This window comes from Crinia signifera, chromosome 5 (assembly GCF_055691185.1).
Source record: "Crinia signifera chromosome 5, ASM5569118v1, whole genome shotgun sequence".
NCBI classification, from domain to species: domain Eukaryota; kingdom Metazoa; phylum Chordata; class Amphibia; order Anura; family Myobatrachidae; genus Crinia; species Crinia signifera.
In genome coordinates this window covers 209,936,821-209,952,500 of record NC_139221.1, presented here as the reverse complement: position 1 = coordinate 209,952,500, position 15,680 = coordinate 209,936,821, and positions in this window count along the sequence as shown.

The following is a 15,680-nucleotide window of genomic DNA, read 5'->3' as shown; positions in this document are numbered from 1 at the left end:
TATTCTTTGATTCACCTCTATTCACCAATGTTTTCATAAAGAGAAATAGCACCTGGTCCAAAGATGAAGCAGAAAGGCATTGTCCATTCCAGCAGAGGACAAAATACTGTAGAATAGGTGCTTCAAGAACACTTTGTTCATACTTACATTCTGTGCGATTAAATGTTTTAATCGAATAGGATGTTACCAAACGCGGTTCTCTATGCTCCCCAACTTTTCCTGTTTTCGGGATACCCCTGCTTGTGCACAGATAGTACTCCGAGTCATTTTGATTTATCAATTATGTCACATGAGCCTAAGCATGGATATCCTTTAAAACCTGGACAGAGGTTTGGGAATCACTGGTCTAAGGTGTCACCTAGAGTCAATGAATCAGTCACATTACAGTGCTACTTTTGATTTCCTCTTACCAAAATCATGTGACAATATGACTTTAATGGTTATAAGTTGCAATTATTTATAGTTATAGTGATTTTCCTGGTGGGTGCTCAGGACTGTGGGGTGCATACTTGCCTACCTGACCCTCTCCATGCGGGAGAAAATGCTCTGCTCCTGCACTTCCCTGGTAATGTATGATTGCCAGCACCTGCCAAACACCTTTACCTAGCTCCCCACAGGTGATGGCAATCATACATTACCATTGAAAACCAGAAACAGAGCATTTTCTCCCGCATGGAGAGGGTCAGGTAGGAAAGGATGAGTTTAACCCTTTAAGTGCCAATATGAGATATATCCACTAAATGTCAGCATCGCTCACAGCGACTGTTCTTTTTTTGGGTAAAATATTGAATTAAAATTGAATTAATTGACTTCGCTGTATTTGTAGTTATTTATACTAAAAGTGTCCCTATTTTGCTCAGATTATTGATGTCATTCCATTAACCCACAATACCTGCCACTACTGGGGATTTTATTTCACCAGCCGTAGGCACATTACCACCTTTTCATATCAATCAGCCAGATCTGGAATGTCTGCCAGATAATTGTATAGGGCAGGCATGTCCAAACTATCGCCCTCCAGCTGTTGTGAAACTACACATCCCAGCATGCCTTGCAATCATTTTAGCTTTCCCTAATAGCAAAACTGTGGCAAAGCATGATGGGACTTGTAGTTTCACAACAGCTGGAGGGCCATAGTTTGGACATGCCTGGTATAGGGCATCGGTTCCCAAAATGAATGGGGCCCTAGATTAGAATCTTCTTCACAGCTTACCTAGGGCAAATGTTTCTTTATTGAGAAATTTAGAAAAAAATATTTACATTAAGTAAACTGCGATGCCATTTTTCACAAAAATCATGGACATGTGTTCAAACCATGTAAAATGCACCCCAAATGGCATTTTTCACACTATCACCCCCACTCTTAACGCCAACCCGAAGCGTGGCGAGCGGCGGCGGTACGCATCCTACGACCTTTTCATACCCCCACTATCCACGTCGGCGTGGAGTTGAGAATAGAAAGTGTGGCGAGCCACCGAGCCCGAAGCGTGGCGAGCGGACGCGGATACCTGTGAAGCCCGCGAGGGGACACGGATAACTGTGAAGGTATCCGCGTGCGCTCGCCACACTTTCTATTCTCAACTCTACGCCGACGTGGATAGTGGGAGTATGAAAAGGTTGTAGGACGCGTACCGCCGCCGCTCGCCACGCTTTGGGTTGGCGTTGATAGTTGGGGTGATAGTGTGAAAAATGCCATTTGGGGGTGCATTTTACATGATTTGAACACATGTCCATGATTTTTGTGAAAAATGGCATCGCATGCGATTTTTTCACCAATGCATTAAAAACCCGGTAGCATCGCATGCCATTACATATGGCATGCGATGGGAGCCGTGATAGTATACATGTACCGATGGGTTTTGTAGTAACGCATACAGCTTTACCTCATCTTTTTCATACACACGACCCTTCTGCAGAAAGTTCATCTATTACCATAAATAGGAATGATAGTAGTATTACATACCTCCAAACATTGCCAAAATTCATATAGTAGAAATAGGGATGAAGGTAATCGTGGCGCCTGATGAATTTTGGAGTTCGCCCTTCCGAATTCCTTGGGGTCTTACCCTAAAGGTACCCCACAGATTATAGAGACAAAGGAAATGGGTGGAATTCAGATACTAGGCGCTCTTCACATGGACATAAGTGGGGTCTGGGGATGATCAAAAAGGAAGTATAATGTATAAAAAATTACTTCTGGACAAATAATGTCCAATCAACACTCCCAAATGGTGTTCCGGACCCAAAAGGTAGTGGACTTGCACATACACACTCACCTGATCCACGCGTGTGAATTAAAAACAGAATTGTGGAACACATTGTTTATGTTAAGAGTGAAGGATAGAACACACTGTCTGTATATTCTCTTCACATATATCCAATAAATTCATTGGAGGACACAAGAGAAGAAGAAATATTTGGATAGAGGACGTCTTCTAAAATTGACAGAAGAACATCACCTTTATATCAAGGGAAGTAATTTTTTATACATTATACTTCCTTTTTGATCATCCCCAGACCCCACTTATGTCCATGTGAAGAGCGCCTAGTATCTGAATTCCACCCATTTCCATTGCCAAAATTCAATGTGACCTATGCCACCATGTTTCATCGCTATGGGTGCGAGGCCAGCCCCCTGTGAGCTGCTGGCCATGCCCCCTTTGTCCCCATGAATAGATGCTGTGCATAGAGCATCCATTCACCGCTGTTCTGGCAGTGGGTGTCAGGGGGTCCCCCGAATGACCATATCTCGAAAATCGGTACAGTTTGGATGGGATCAGTATGAAATCTCGGCGGTCAAAATACTGACGCCGGAATCCCGACCGCCGCAATGCCGAAAAGGATGATGGATCACCCCCCTTGCGGGCTTGCTACGCTCTGCACACTTTTATTCTCCCCCTATGGGTGTCGTGGACACCCATAGAGGGACAAAGTGCCGGCAGTTGGGATTCCGGCGTCGGTATTTCGACCGTCGGGATTTTGGCCGCATCCCGTTTTGGATGCATGGTTACGAGAGTGCATAAATATTCAGTACAAACATTTCTTAATGTGCAATAATACATTCAACACATAACATATTAAAAAGGACTTCTGTTTCCGCCGACAGTATGAACAACCGTTTCTTACCGCAAATTACTTCCATTGGACCTCACACATTTGAATGTACAGTCTGAGCTAAGCTGGTTATGTAGATTTGCTTCTGTATTTGGAAAACGGCTTACAACTTGGATTTCCTAATATGCAGCTCTTGCATATGGGTTTATATAAATTACTGACCGTTCCGTGACCATCTCATTGTTTTGCTTTTGAATACTGTATCCAATGTTACCAAATTTCTTTCTAGTCTCTGTGATTCAGTTGCCATCCTCAAGAAATGGTGCTGTCTGTCAATGACATACAACTGTTGACACGATGTGCCTGTAGCTATGACTGACACTTGTTGCACAATACTCTCCTTTAGCAAAGTGTACTCTATGGCCTCTCTGTTCCAGGACACTTCTGACTGTTCCCATTTCTGGTATGTAAAGCACATATTTAATTCTTGATTCAAACTCTCATACAGGCTTTTATTTTTTCAATTTTTGTCTATGGAAGTACAGTACTTGGTTGTCATTAAATTGATTGTGATAGAGTCACAATTGGGTAACGTGATGAACCCTTCTTCATTGCAACTGAAATGCCTTGTTGCACCCAAATTGATATGCTAGCAATCTTGTGTTTTACGGCTATCTGTGGTACTCTCATTGATTCATCTTTGCCATTGTATTTCATGCTTACATAGGATTCACATTCTTTTGATTGTAGTCAATTGCTTTTGGTCATATCCAGTGGTGGCTGCAGCTCTGACCACACATTGCAGGGGAAGCTGGGCAACACATACAGTGTAAACACACATGTGTATGTAATATATGTGCTGGTTATCTTACCCAGGGATCAGCAGCTGCTGCTGTATGCATCACTGACCTGCCATCTACCGAGGCATGGGAGTCAGCACTCTGCTTGTCTATCCTCTTCCATAAGCCTCTCTTGACTCCAATTGGCTCACAGGAGTCAGTGGGTGGACTTATAGAAGATTAAAGACAATTGGAAGACTACTGTCTCTTACTTATGGCACTCTTGCACATGCTTAGTGGTTGCATTGGTGGCCTTGGTACAAAGAATGAAGCTTACCTGGAAAAGTAGCGACATGGAGTCTGTGCAGTAGAGCAGTCCACTTTCAATACTTGCCATAGTTCTCCTTTTAGAACCTCAGTACTGGTATGTAACAACAGTTATGTGCCACAGAAAGACTAGCAAGGTGGTTATGGTGAGAGGGGTGGTGGTAATAGGGGTTGGGATGGTCATGATTGGTGTAAATAACCAAGGTGGTGTAATACATGGCCCTCTCCAGGAGGGACACAATGCTCTGTTACTGGACTTCCCTCTTAATGTATGATTGCCATCACCTGTTTTAAACAGGGTAATTGATAAGAAAGGTGCTTCACCACAGGTGATGGCAAACATATATTACCAGGGAAGTTCAGGAACAGAGCATTGTGTCCCTCCTGGAGATGTTCATGTTGGGAGGTATACATGTGGTAAGCTTTTATTTCGTTTATAAAGGCAACAAAAACCTGAAAATGTATTCTTCTGAACTGTTAACGTTGAAAAGTTTCTGCCATTTGTTGCCCTTGTCAAGTCAGCCTTTACATGCTTCTAAAGCTGGGGTAGCCAACTCCAGTCCTCTAGAGCCACCAACAGTGCATGTTTTCCAGATCTCCTCACAGAATCACAAGTGAAGTAATTAGCTCCACCTGTGGATCATTTAAAATGTGTCAGTAAGTAAAGAGTACACCTGTCCCCCAGATAGGTTGTCTGGAAAATATGAACTGTTGGTAGCTCTCGAGGACTGGAGTTGGCTACCCCTGTTCTAAAGGTTAACACTTGAGTTTTAATCTCCTGTTTCTCGTACAACAAGATTTAGAGGAAACACATCTTGCCTCTTGGTTTTTCATTTGCCATAATGCCAGTAGCTTTCATTATCATCTTTCTCACTTAAAAACATTGACCAAAATGGGATTCAGCAGAGCACAACTGTTTTACAAACAGGTTTTTTTCATTACGGCTAACTGTCATATCATGGTGGAACGATTAGGCATTAATCGTTAGGGTCTTCAAGCAGTTTTCAACCAATTCCAGATATTTTTACCTTTATGGCATGGGAAACAAATGTAACACGCCTAACTGGATAAGACTTAAGGTGCCCACACACTAGAAAGATCTGCGATCATAAGATGTGCGCATAAATTAGCCTTCAAATCTTTTGTCCGATTTGGACAAAAGATTTAAGGCAAGTGCACATCTTTACCAAAGATTTTTCTTAAGATCCCGTGTGTGTTCCTATGGATCTTTTGTTAAATCTTCTGATCTTTTGTGCAGCACGTAAGATCAGAAGATTTAGCAAAAGATCCACGGGAGCGAGCATCGGCCGATTTTCGACTGATTATCGGTCAATATCGGCCGATAAATCGGCCGATTTATCGAAAACCGGCCAATCGGCCCAAAAATCGTTCTAGTGTGTGGGCACAGAGATGTTTGATGTTATCCAGTAAAATTCTTTACTTCTACCCACGCTGACCAGTCTCCGTTATTGTGCTGCAGCACACCCCACCTGCCTACTATCTGCCACTACGCTGCGAGCACCGGAGCATATTAACCCTGAAGCAGGAGTGCCGGACCACCGCTACAACCTATATATATTTATATATATATATATATATATATATATATATATATATACTGTGGAAGTCTAGTTGCACACACGCCATTTTAGGATAGTATGGCCGCCATTTTGGTTCGCAGAGTTGCACAAATAAAGTTTCCATACCCGAGTATGTGTGACAAAGTGGACCAGAAGAGTAGCCATACTATCACACATAAATTCATAATAACATTCTGACACTAAATAAAATATAGTTAAAGGTTTAGAACGCCACACATAGCTTAGTTAGCCCTGCATACATCTGACTGTATCATGTTTAGTACCGTTCTGTTCCGTTCATTGTGCGAAGTATTCCGGTCATTGCGAATATTTCGCAATATACACGGCTCGATAGTTATGGACATAATCCATATTCCAGAGACAGTTTCTGTTGAAAGTATGTAACAAAGGAATCTAGATGAAACCGGTTCTTATCACTGCTGACGCCGAAACCATCAAACAAAGGACTCTTAAAGTTCACTCCCCTGGACCTAGCCAAACCAGGTGTATCATCTTACCCCCCAATCACAGCTGACCTGACATACGACCTCCGACCAATGAGAACGGCCTTTGACCTCCCCTTTCTGACCCTATAAGATAGGCGACCCAGAGCATACACGGTCACTTCGGCACATCTACCTTTCCCTGACTTTCTACCGGACTATAGTTCAGCCCTGAACGATAGTGAGCTCTGACCGGACTGCGCTTCGCATATTTGATGAGACGGTAACGGTTGCATACACGGTATTTATTCTTATTATATTGTTGGCTGATTGTGTCTTGTATCTGTATTCTTTCCCCCTAGCAGAGCCTGTTTAGTATTCATTGTTAGTATATTGTATCACTTGTTATACCTGTTTATTCTTATTTCTGTAAACCCCTTTTTGTCCATTAGGGACTCAAATACAACCTTTTTACGGAGTTCTTATCTCCTTATTTCTATACAGTGGTCGTGTCTGTTTATTCGCACAATAGCGATAAGGTATATTACGGACACTGTCCTTTAAGGTATATTCGCAGATTAGAGACAAAGTACTGCGAAGGAATCTCTTATTAAGGTATTGGTTCTTGGTGTACAAAATACAATAAAAGGTACGCTACGCTGCGCTACGTTTTGTTCGCACGTAGTTAGGTTTAAAGGGTACGCAGGTTGCGGACTTATTACGTAACCTGCGCTTTTCACTTATTGTCTCTCTGGTCATATTTAATCGCCATTAACAATTGGGGGCATCGTCCGTCCGCTCCACATTCCAGAACTCAGTACCAGGCGTGCGACCCGACCTATACCAGCAAAAGGGTGGAAGTATTATCCATTGCTGGATAGGCCAGGTCCGCAGCGGTGCGGGGTTTGGGAAGTGCTAGCGTTGAACCCGGAGCACAATAAGAGAAAACCACGTGTTTAAAGCATATATTAAGTATTTAGTAAACTGTACTTCTGCCTGCCACAAGTAGTTTAACGGGGTATAGTGTCTTGAGTTGCTTGTTCATTACAGTATATGTACCACGTGCGATAAGATTCGCACACGTGGAGTCTGTGTTTATTATAGTACATAGAGGATCCCCTCTGTGCAAAACTATAACTTTTATTGTTAGTTACTGCAAAACCAGGGACTCCGCCACGTGGCGACAAGTCCTGGGCCTCTTGCAGTAACGTAAAGCGTCTATTGTGTATTTCGCAAGGTGCGTGCGCACGTGCCCACATCGGGAAAGTTTCGCATCTTTGTACATGATTTACGGATTAAGTGCGAGATTTATTTCGCATCTTGATACGTAACTTTCGGACGGAGTTAAGGGATTTATTCCACATTTAGGCGCAATTACTGCGTATAGCGAAACCCGAGCGCAACCTTGAAAATACACTATAGAACACGTGGGTGGCCGATTCATCGGCGGCCTGTGAACAACGCACGTACACACGTGGCTGTTCATTGGAACTGCACATGCAGCACACATAGGAACTCAAAGGTGAACAGTATTAAACCACTAGCTTTATTTAAACAGTATAGTAATATACTGCGAATGAGGCGGTGATTAATAAAAGAAAATAAGTTTTTTCTTTTTGTTCATTTTTTTTTAAAACAAGCAACTCAAGCATTATTTTAATAAATTCCTATAGCGTATTATAAGGGATTTATACCTGCATAAGTATCTAGTGAAAAGCTACCGGCCTGGGAAGATTTTCTGTACAGAAATATTTCAAAAATAAGCATAAGACCAAGGTGTAACTAGCGCCCAGTGTGAAAAATAACTGAGGCGAACGGGTGTGTGACGGCACGACTCAAGCGCAGTGTAGTCCAGTGTAGGACAGTCCAGTTAGGACAGGGTGTACGTGCCGACGTACACATAGGAACTGCCCCTTCAGTGGAACTAATTCCGCTAGGAGGGTACAAGAAGATACATCGGAACCCAGTTGTTTCCGATTAGCTACTTTAGAAATCCAGTTTCTGGGGGCACAGGAAAACAAGTTTGTTGTGCCCTGGAGAAATTAGGCCGCACCTTGCAAGTTGGCTAGAAGTTCACTGCTAGTTGAAAGACTTGGTGATTGAGTATCATACCTCGTATCCTTCGCACCTGCTTGACTGTGGGATGTTCTAGGAAGCTGTAGAAGTGAGTGTTTGGGGAGCTCTCAGACAAGTAATAACCCACCGATATCTATTAAGCTGTGAACGTTTATTCCTGTAATTATGGGTAATAACGGGTCACGCTGTGATAACGTGCATGTTAGGGAGGAAGCAAGCCGGCCAAAAGGATCGGCGGCTTTTATTATGTGCAGGAAGCACGGTGAACACGCAGTTGTTTACCAAAATAAATGGAGAAAAATGACACAAGGCAGCAAGTTAGAATTTCCCAGTGTTGGTAGCTTCGATCCAGAAATCTTATCGGCAGTAAAAGATGAAATATGCCTACTCTCCAGTCGTAAGGAGAGAGTGAAGCATATAGATATTCTTAAATTGTGGCAGAAGGAAGGACAGGAACAATGGGGAATCAGAGGTCTGGCAATACCAGATGCAATCAGCCACAATAAAAATGCAACCGCTGCCACAATAGAATCAGCTCCCCCACCCCCATATGTGCCGAAGGGGTTAATGACTCATAAGAAAGACATAAGTAATAATGTATCCGTTGCTAACTTGTACCCTGTCTTATCCCCTTACAAGGAAACCCGAGAGGAAAACGAGCAGCTGTTGGCACTGGCCGTCTCCCATGCAATAAACATGATTGAGGGAAAAGCTCAACCCGCTGTTGAGGCCCCAGCACAGGAGGAGACGGCTGATGCCAACAGCGTAGTATTGGACTCAGGTAAGGATGCACTACACAGCACAGACACGGACGACTCCCAAGCAGGTCCCAGTAATGCGGATGTGGTACAAACATACCCTGTTCGCACACTGGAGGTTCCCTATGGTAAGGCAGACAGAGAGGGTGTGATACCTACCAGAAAGATGACCATGCTAAACCCATGGACACGGCTAGAGCTGCGGTCCATCATTTCAGATTTCCCTGATCCTAGGAAAGATCTGGCTCTGAGCCGGAAATTTGTAAGGGATTTGGGAAACTCTGATGAGCCCACCAACAAGGATTGGAGAATCATGTTGAGGGCCTGTCTCCCTGCCCACATAGACATCCCGAAATTCATTCAGGATAGTGGGTTGAAAGTGGACAGGGAGATAAATGATGAGATCAACCAGGAAAATATACGCCTGATTAACTTACAGTTGGGAGTATATTTTCCTGCGACAGTGGAATATAGCAGGATGTTTACCATCAAGCAAAAGGATGGCGAATCTGCTGCTGATTATTTCACTAAGGCCTTACTGGAGGTATCAAAGTACACTGGTGTCTCCGAGCCTAAGGACGACCCCCACCTGAGGGAGATGATTGTCTCTGTGCTGGTGGAAGGGCTTAAGGAAAACCTGAGAGCCAGAGTCCAAATTTCTTTCCCAAATTGGCGTGGAATGACAGTGGATGCCCTACGGGAATCTGCTGTGGACCACGACCGCAACATTAAGAAGCACAGGGAACTGCAAACTGACAAACTGATGATGGTTAGCATCCAAGCCCTTACTAATGCCCCAAACAAAGCTGCATACCAACGAAACACCAGGGACACAGGTAGAAAGCCAGTTATCTGTTACAACTGCAATAGGGAAGGTCACTACTCAGCTCATTGTAGGTCAGGAAACCCCAGGAGTTATCAGACACATAAGCGAGAATGGGAATCTCATAAAGGTGAGACACGGAGATACCCAGCCCCTAGACAATGGGAGGAGACAGACAGGTCACGCAACATGCCTCCTCCCCATCTGATGGCTGACACTGTGCTAAGGGCAACCCAGGTCAGACAATAGGAAATAGGTCATACCTGTATCCTACAGCCAGTTAGACTAACTCAACACCTTAGAGAGGAACCTCAGGTGAAGGTTGATATAGCTGGAGTAAGGCAAACCTTTTTGGTTGATACAGGGGCGGCCAGATCTGTTCTCAACACTCCTCTTCACTTGGGTTTCACTAACCAATCAGTAGCAGCAATTGGGGTAACAGGAAAAATACAACATTACCCACTGACGAAACCAGCGGAGGTTACAATCGGGCCTCTGCATACCAAACACTCTTTTCTGTTGGCTGCAGCGGCCCCGACTAACCTCCTGGGTAGAGATTTACTATGTAAAATGGGATGTGTCATCTATTGCACTCCCGATGGGGTATTCCTAGACACTCCTAAAAATCTTACGCAAGAAGTGCAAGATATGCTGGACAGTCCTCAGAGGCTAATGTTGTATTCCACTGTTGTAGAGTCAAATCCATCTAGGGTAGCTGAAATTACAGCACAAATACCGGGTTCCCTTTGGACTAAAGATGGACAGGATGCTGGGCTGATGGCAAATGTAGCTCCAGTAGAGATCCGCTTAAAAGAAGTCAGGATAGCCCCAAAAATACCGCAATACCCTTTAAAACCTGAAGTTGAGCTAGGAATATTCCCAGTGATCCAACGATTGCTCCAACAGGAAATTCTAGTTAGAACTTCCAGCACGGCCAATAGTCCCATCTTTCCTGTGAAAAAGAGCGGGGGGAGGGGCTACAGACTAGTGCAGGATTTAAGAGGGGTAAACAAAGTAGTTGAGAGCCAATTCCCCGTAGTGCCAAACCCAGCTGTCATCCTAATGCAAATCCCACCTCACTGTACTCATTTCACAGTCATTGATTTGTGTTCAGCGTTCTTCTCCGTCCCTTTGCACCCTGACAGCCAGTATCTGTTCGCCTTTACCTACAGAGGAGTACAGTATACCTGGACACGACTCCCCCAGGGATTCATAGACAGCCCCAGCATCTTCTCCCAGGCCTTGCATGATTGTTTACAATCCTTTCAACCCATGAGTGGTTCGATACTGATACAATATGTCGACGACTTATTGTTGTGTTCTGAGTCACTGGAGTCATCAGTGGATGACACTAGACAGCTACTGATGCATCTCTCAGAGACAGGACATAAAGTATCAAAGGATAAGCTGCAATTATGCCAGACCAGGGTTAAGTATCTGGGCCACTGCCTTACCCAAGGGCTGAGACACCTCACCGACGACAGAATCCAAGCGATTCAGAACATGGTACTGCCACAGACCCAGCATCAGATCCGTACGTTCCTAGGCATGTGTGGATACTGTCGCAATTGGATCCCAGGATTCTCTATTCTGGCATTACCACTACAAGAGATGGTTTCCTCAACTAAGCCAGATCGGGTCTCTCATACTGAGGAATCTGAGCTGGCTTTCGAGGAACTAAAGGTGAGCCTAACAAAGGCCCCGGCACTGGGAATGCCAGATTATGGGAAACCCTTTGAACTGTACGGAACTGAATCAGGTGGGTGTGCGGCAGGAGTACTTGTACAAAAACATGGTGATGCCAACCGACCAATAGCGTACTACAGTGGCCAGCTGGACACAGTAGCACGCTCACTCCCAACTTGCTTACGAAGTGTGGCCGCAATAGCACAACTAGTAAGTAAGAGTGAGGACGTAGTGTTGGGACACGATTTAACTGTTCATGCTCCCCATGCTGTCTCTGCCCTCCTAAATTCTGCCCAAACACGTCACGTGTCCTCAGCACGGTTCACTAAGTGGGAACTGGCGCTGATGGCCCCAGTAAATATTACCATCAAAAGATGCAACACACTAAACCCAGCCACATTCCTTCCTCATGTGCCCTCCAAGGCACAAAGGGTGGAGGGTGATGGGAATGTTGCTGAATATGGTAAAGCAGAGTTTAGTGAGGGTGAGGACAAACATGATTGCATGACCTACCTGAATCAGACCTTCACAGCACGTCCTGACATAAGCGACAGCCCATTAAGTGAGGTAGACATAACCTTATTCACAGATGGTAGCTGTCATAGACAGACGGACACGGGAGAGCTGTGCACAGGCTACGCAGTAGTAGATGGAGAAGGTATTGTGGAAGCTGAACCCTTGGGACCACCTCACTCAGCACAAGTAGCGGAACTGGTGGCATTGACCAGAGCATGTGAACTGGCCCAAGGAAAATCAGTTAACATATATACCGACTCCAGATATGCTTTCGGAGTAGTGCATGATTTTGGAGCCCTATGGCGCCTCCGAAATTTCATGACGGCGGCTGGCACACCAGTGGCGCATGCGACATATATTAGGAGACTTCTGGGAGCTATTCAGCTTCCAGACAGAGTGGCTGTTATCAAGTGCAAAGCTCACACATCAGAGAAGGACCCGGTGTCACTTGGTAACAGCCGCGCTGATGAGGCAGCGAAAAGGGCCGCATGCCCTGTAAATATTTTCACCCATCCTACCAACCTTTGTACACTGAACATGGTATCCACATCCAAACTGATAGACATGCAGAATTTGTGTTCCCCACAGGAAAGAGCAGTATGGAAGTCGAAGGGATGTGGCCAAGAGTCCACCGGACTTTGGAGAGATGGACACGGGAAACCAGTGGCCCCCAAGGCATACCTTCCTAGTCTAGCCGAGGCGGCCCATGGGCTGACACATCTTGGGAAGGAAGGTATGTGCAAGCTGGTAAAGGCCTACTGGTGTGCACCAGGGTTCGCTTCTCAAGCAGGTAGAGTGGCAATGTCATGCCTCACCTGTTTGAGGAAGAACGTTGGAAAAGCCATCCCAACAGAGCCATCCCACATCCCTCCTACAGAAGGCCCTTTCCAGGTAATACAAATCGACTTCATACAGTTACCACCCTGTAGAAATTTGAAATATGTATTGGTTTGTGTTGACATGTTTTCCAGCTGGGTGGAGGCTTTCCCCGCTGCCTCCAACACTGCTACCTTTACAGCAAAGAAAATATGTCAGGAGTTTGTCTGTAGATATGGTATCCCAAAGGTCATTGAGAGTGACAGAGGCACTCATTTCACAGGAGAGGTCTTCCAAATCATGTGTAAACTCCTGGGGATTAATAGTAAACTTCATACTCCATATCGTCCCCAGGCGAGCGCCAAAGTTGAGAGAATGAATGGTACTATTAAGAACAAATTGGGTAAAGTTATGGCTGAAACAGGGTTGTTATGGCCAGAGGCACTGCCTATTGTGTTGTATAGCATTAGGACCACTCCCAGGACTCCGCTCAACTTGTCCCCCTTCGAGATATTGTTTGGTCGGCAGCCACACATCATGATAGACCCACAGGATGATCTCAAATGTAACAATGAGCTAACTGTACAGTATATCCTAAAGCTAAACAAACAGCTAAGGGAGCAACAAAAGCAGCTGAATTTACTGAACCCTGATATGCCTACCGAGAATTGTCATAATCTTAAACCAGGAGACTTTGTTATGATCCGAAATTTTTTACGCTCAGGTTGTTTGATAGACCGTTGGGAAGGACCGTACCAAGTTTTGTTGACCAGCACTACATCAATTAAAGTCGCAGAGAGAGAGACTTGGATACATTCGTCCCACTGCAAGAAAGCCAGTAACCCAGAGTCCCAGTGTGCAGAGAGCGAAAGAGAAGAAGTGTCGCTAGAAGCATTGTTTCGGGAACACTGAGAAGCAGCCAAGGTCGAGCAACCTGAGCGAACAAAGGTCTAAGAGCAGAGCAAAATAAAAGTCCCCTGGTAGAGATGATGGAAGGACTCCAAGCAACAGGTTCACAGTTATGCATATATGTCTTTGTTTTCTTTCTGTGTTCTTTTCTTCATCCAAAGATACTCGGTGGCTGCCACATTCTAGAGCGATCGGAGCGGAGTTCTGACAGTGTAATAATGGACCCAGATATGGGTGAGGTAGAATCCCTAAACCAGCTTGACACTTTGTCCATGACAGGAGAAGGTAAAAGGTATGAGGAAAACGTAGTTCAAGGGCTATGTGATGAGTTGTTGTCTGGTGAGTACTGTGTCTGTAGATATTGTCAACCTAAAATGGAGGAAGAATGCATCCAGCGATGTCAGTCGACAAGTAAGGCAACTACCGGCCGACATCCCTTGAGTGATTATCACTCACTAGTGGGTAAGGTTTTAAACCAAACAGAATGCTGGGTGTGTTCACAAGTGCTACACAAAAGGAGTAATGTAGGCCTAGTCCCATATCCGCTTAATATTTCAGAGATAAGCGTATTAAATAAGGGGAGGCCATTGGATAAGAGATACCTGTATACCAGGTCCCCTAGTCTTAGATTACACCCATACCAAGTGGATAAATCCCTGGTATGTATGAACTTCTCGAGTTCCAGAGCGATTGGTACTTGGGAAGTGACATGGCATAACCAGACAATAACTTACTCCCAGCGTCCAGATGGAGAGCCTATTGATAAGGAATTGTTGTTAAAGATCCGAACCAGTGGGAGACATTATAAATATGTTTACACGGTGAAGAAAAGTAAAATGATGGCCGGCAGAGTATCAGCCGGCTACTGTAATGTAACCCTACAGCCAGAGATCTGTAAGGAACAAGTCAGGGAACAGGGGACGGGGATGTTCTTATGGATAATGTGTGACAAGATCATGAAATACTCTGTCCCTTATTTTCTCCCTGACGATGTTTATTATATTTGTGGTAGGAGGGCGTACAAATGGCTCTCCATGAACTACGTTGGTATTTGTTATTTAGGCAGAGTGTTACCTGATATGATGACCCTCACACATGATGAGATGATGAGCATACACAGAGGTATTTCTCCTCCTTACACTCATACCCATTATGACCAAATCCATAAAAGGGATTTAACAATCAAGAAAGAACCCCTAGCTTCTGAAATGATACACGAGTCGTTCGGTATCCAACTCCTCATTGCTTTAGATATCACCCATACCGCCAGAGGAGTCATAAATTTTAAATATATACAAGCATTAGCCAGCTTGGTAGATAACATCACTGAGATTTATGATGACACCTTTAGATACACTGGGAAGGAGTTGCAAGCATATAAAAGAGATCTAGTCCAACATCGGATGGTGCTGAACTATCTGACAGCTATGACAGGAGGATATTGTGTCACCCTCTCTACACAGTTTGGGGTGAAATGTTGTACATATATCACCAACAATACTGAAGACCCAGAAGAAATCATCGATCATCGGATGGATGAGATTCTTCAGCTTAAATGGGAATTTAGAAGGGAACATAATATCAGTCTGGCAGAAATAGGTAACAAAGTTAGTGAATGGACCTCCTGGTTGAATCCAATGCACTGGTTCTCTGGTTTAGGAGAATGGGCACAAGGGATCATAGCTAGCATAGGAAAACTCCTTCTCTGTATCGGTGGTGCCATCATAGTCTTTGTGCTATTGTTCAAATGTTTAAAGGTGGTGACCCGGGGAAAGGCAAAACGTACCGAAATCTTGAGTGTAAGAACGAGAGATACAGAGGAAGACCAGGGTTTGGTATATGACCCTAGAATCGAAACCACCTCCCTTTAAAGAAACCATATTTTGTGAACGTGTATATGTTGTAACCACCCC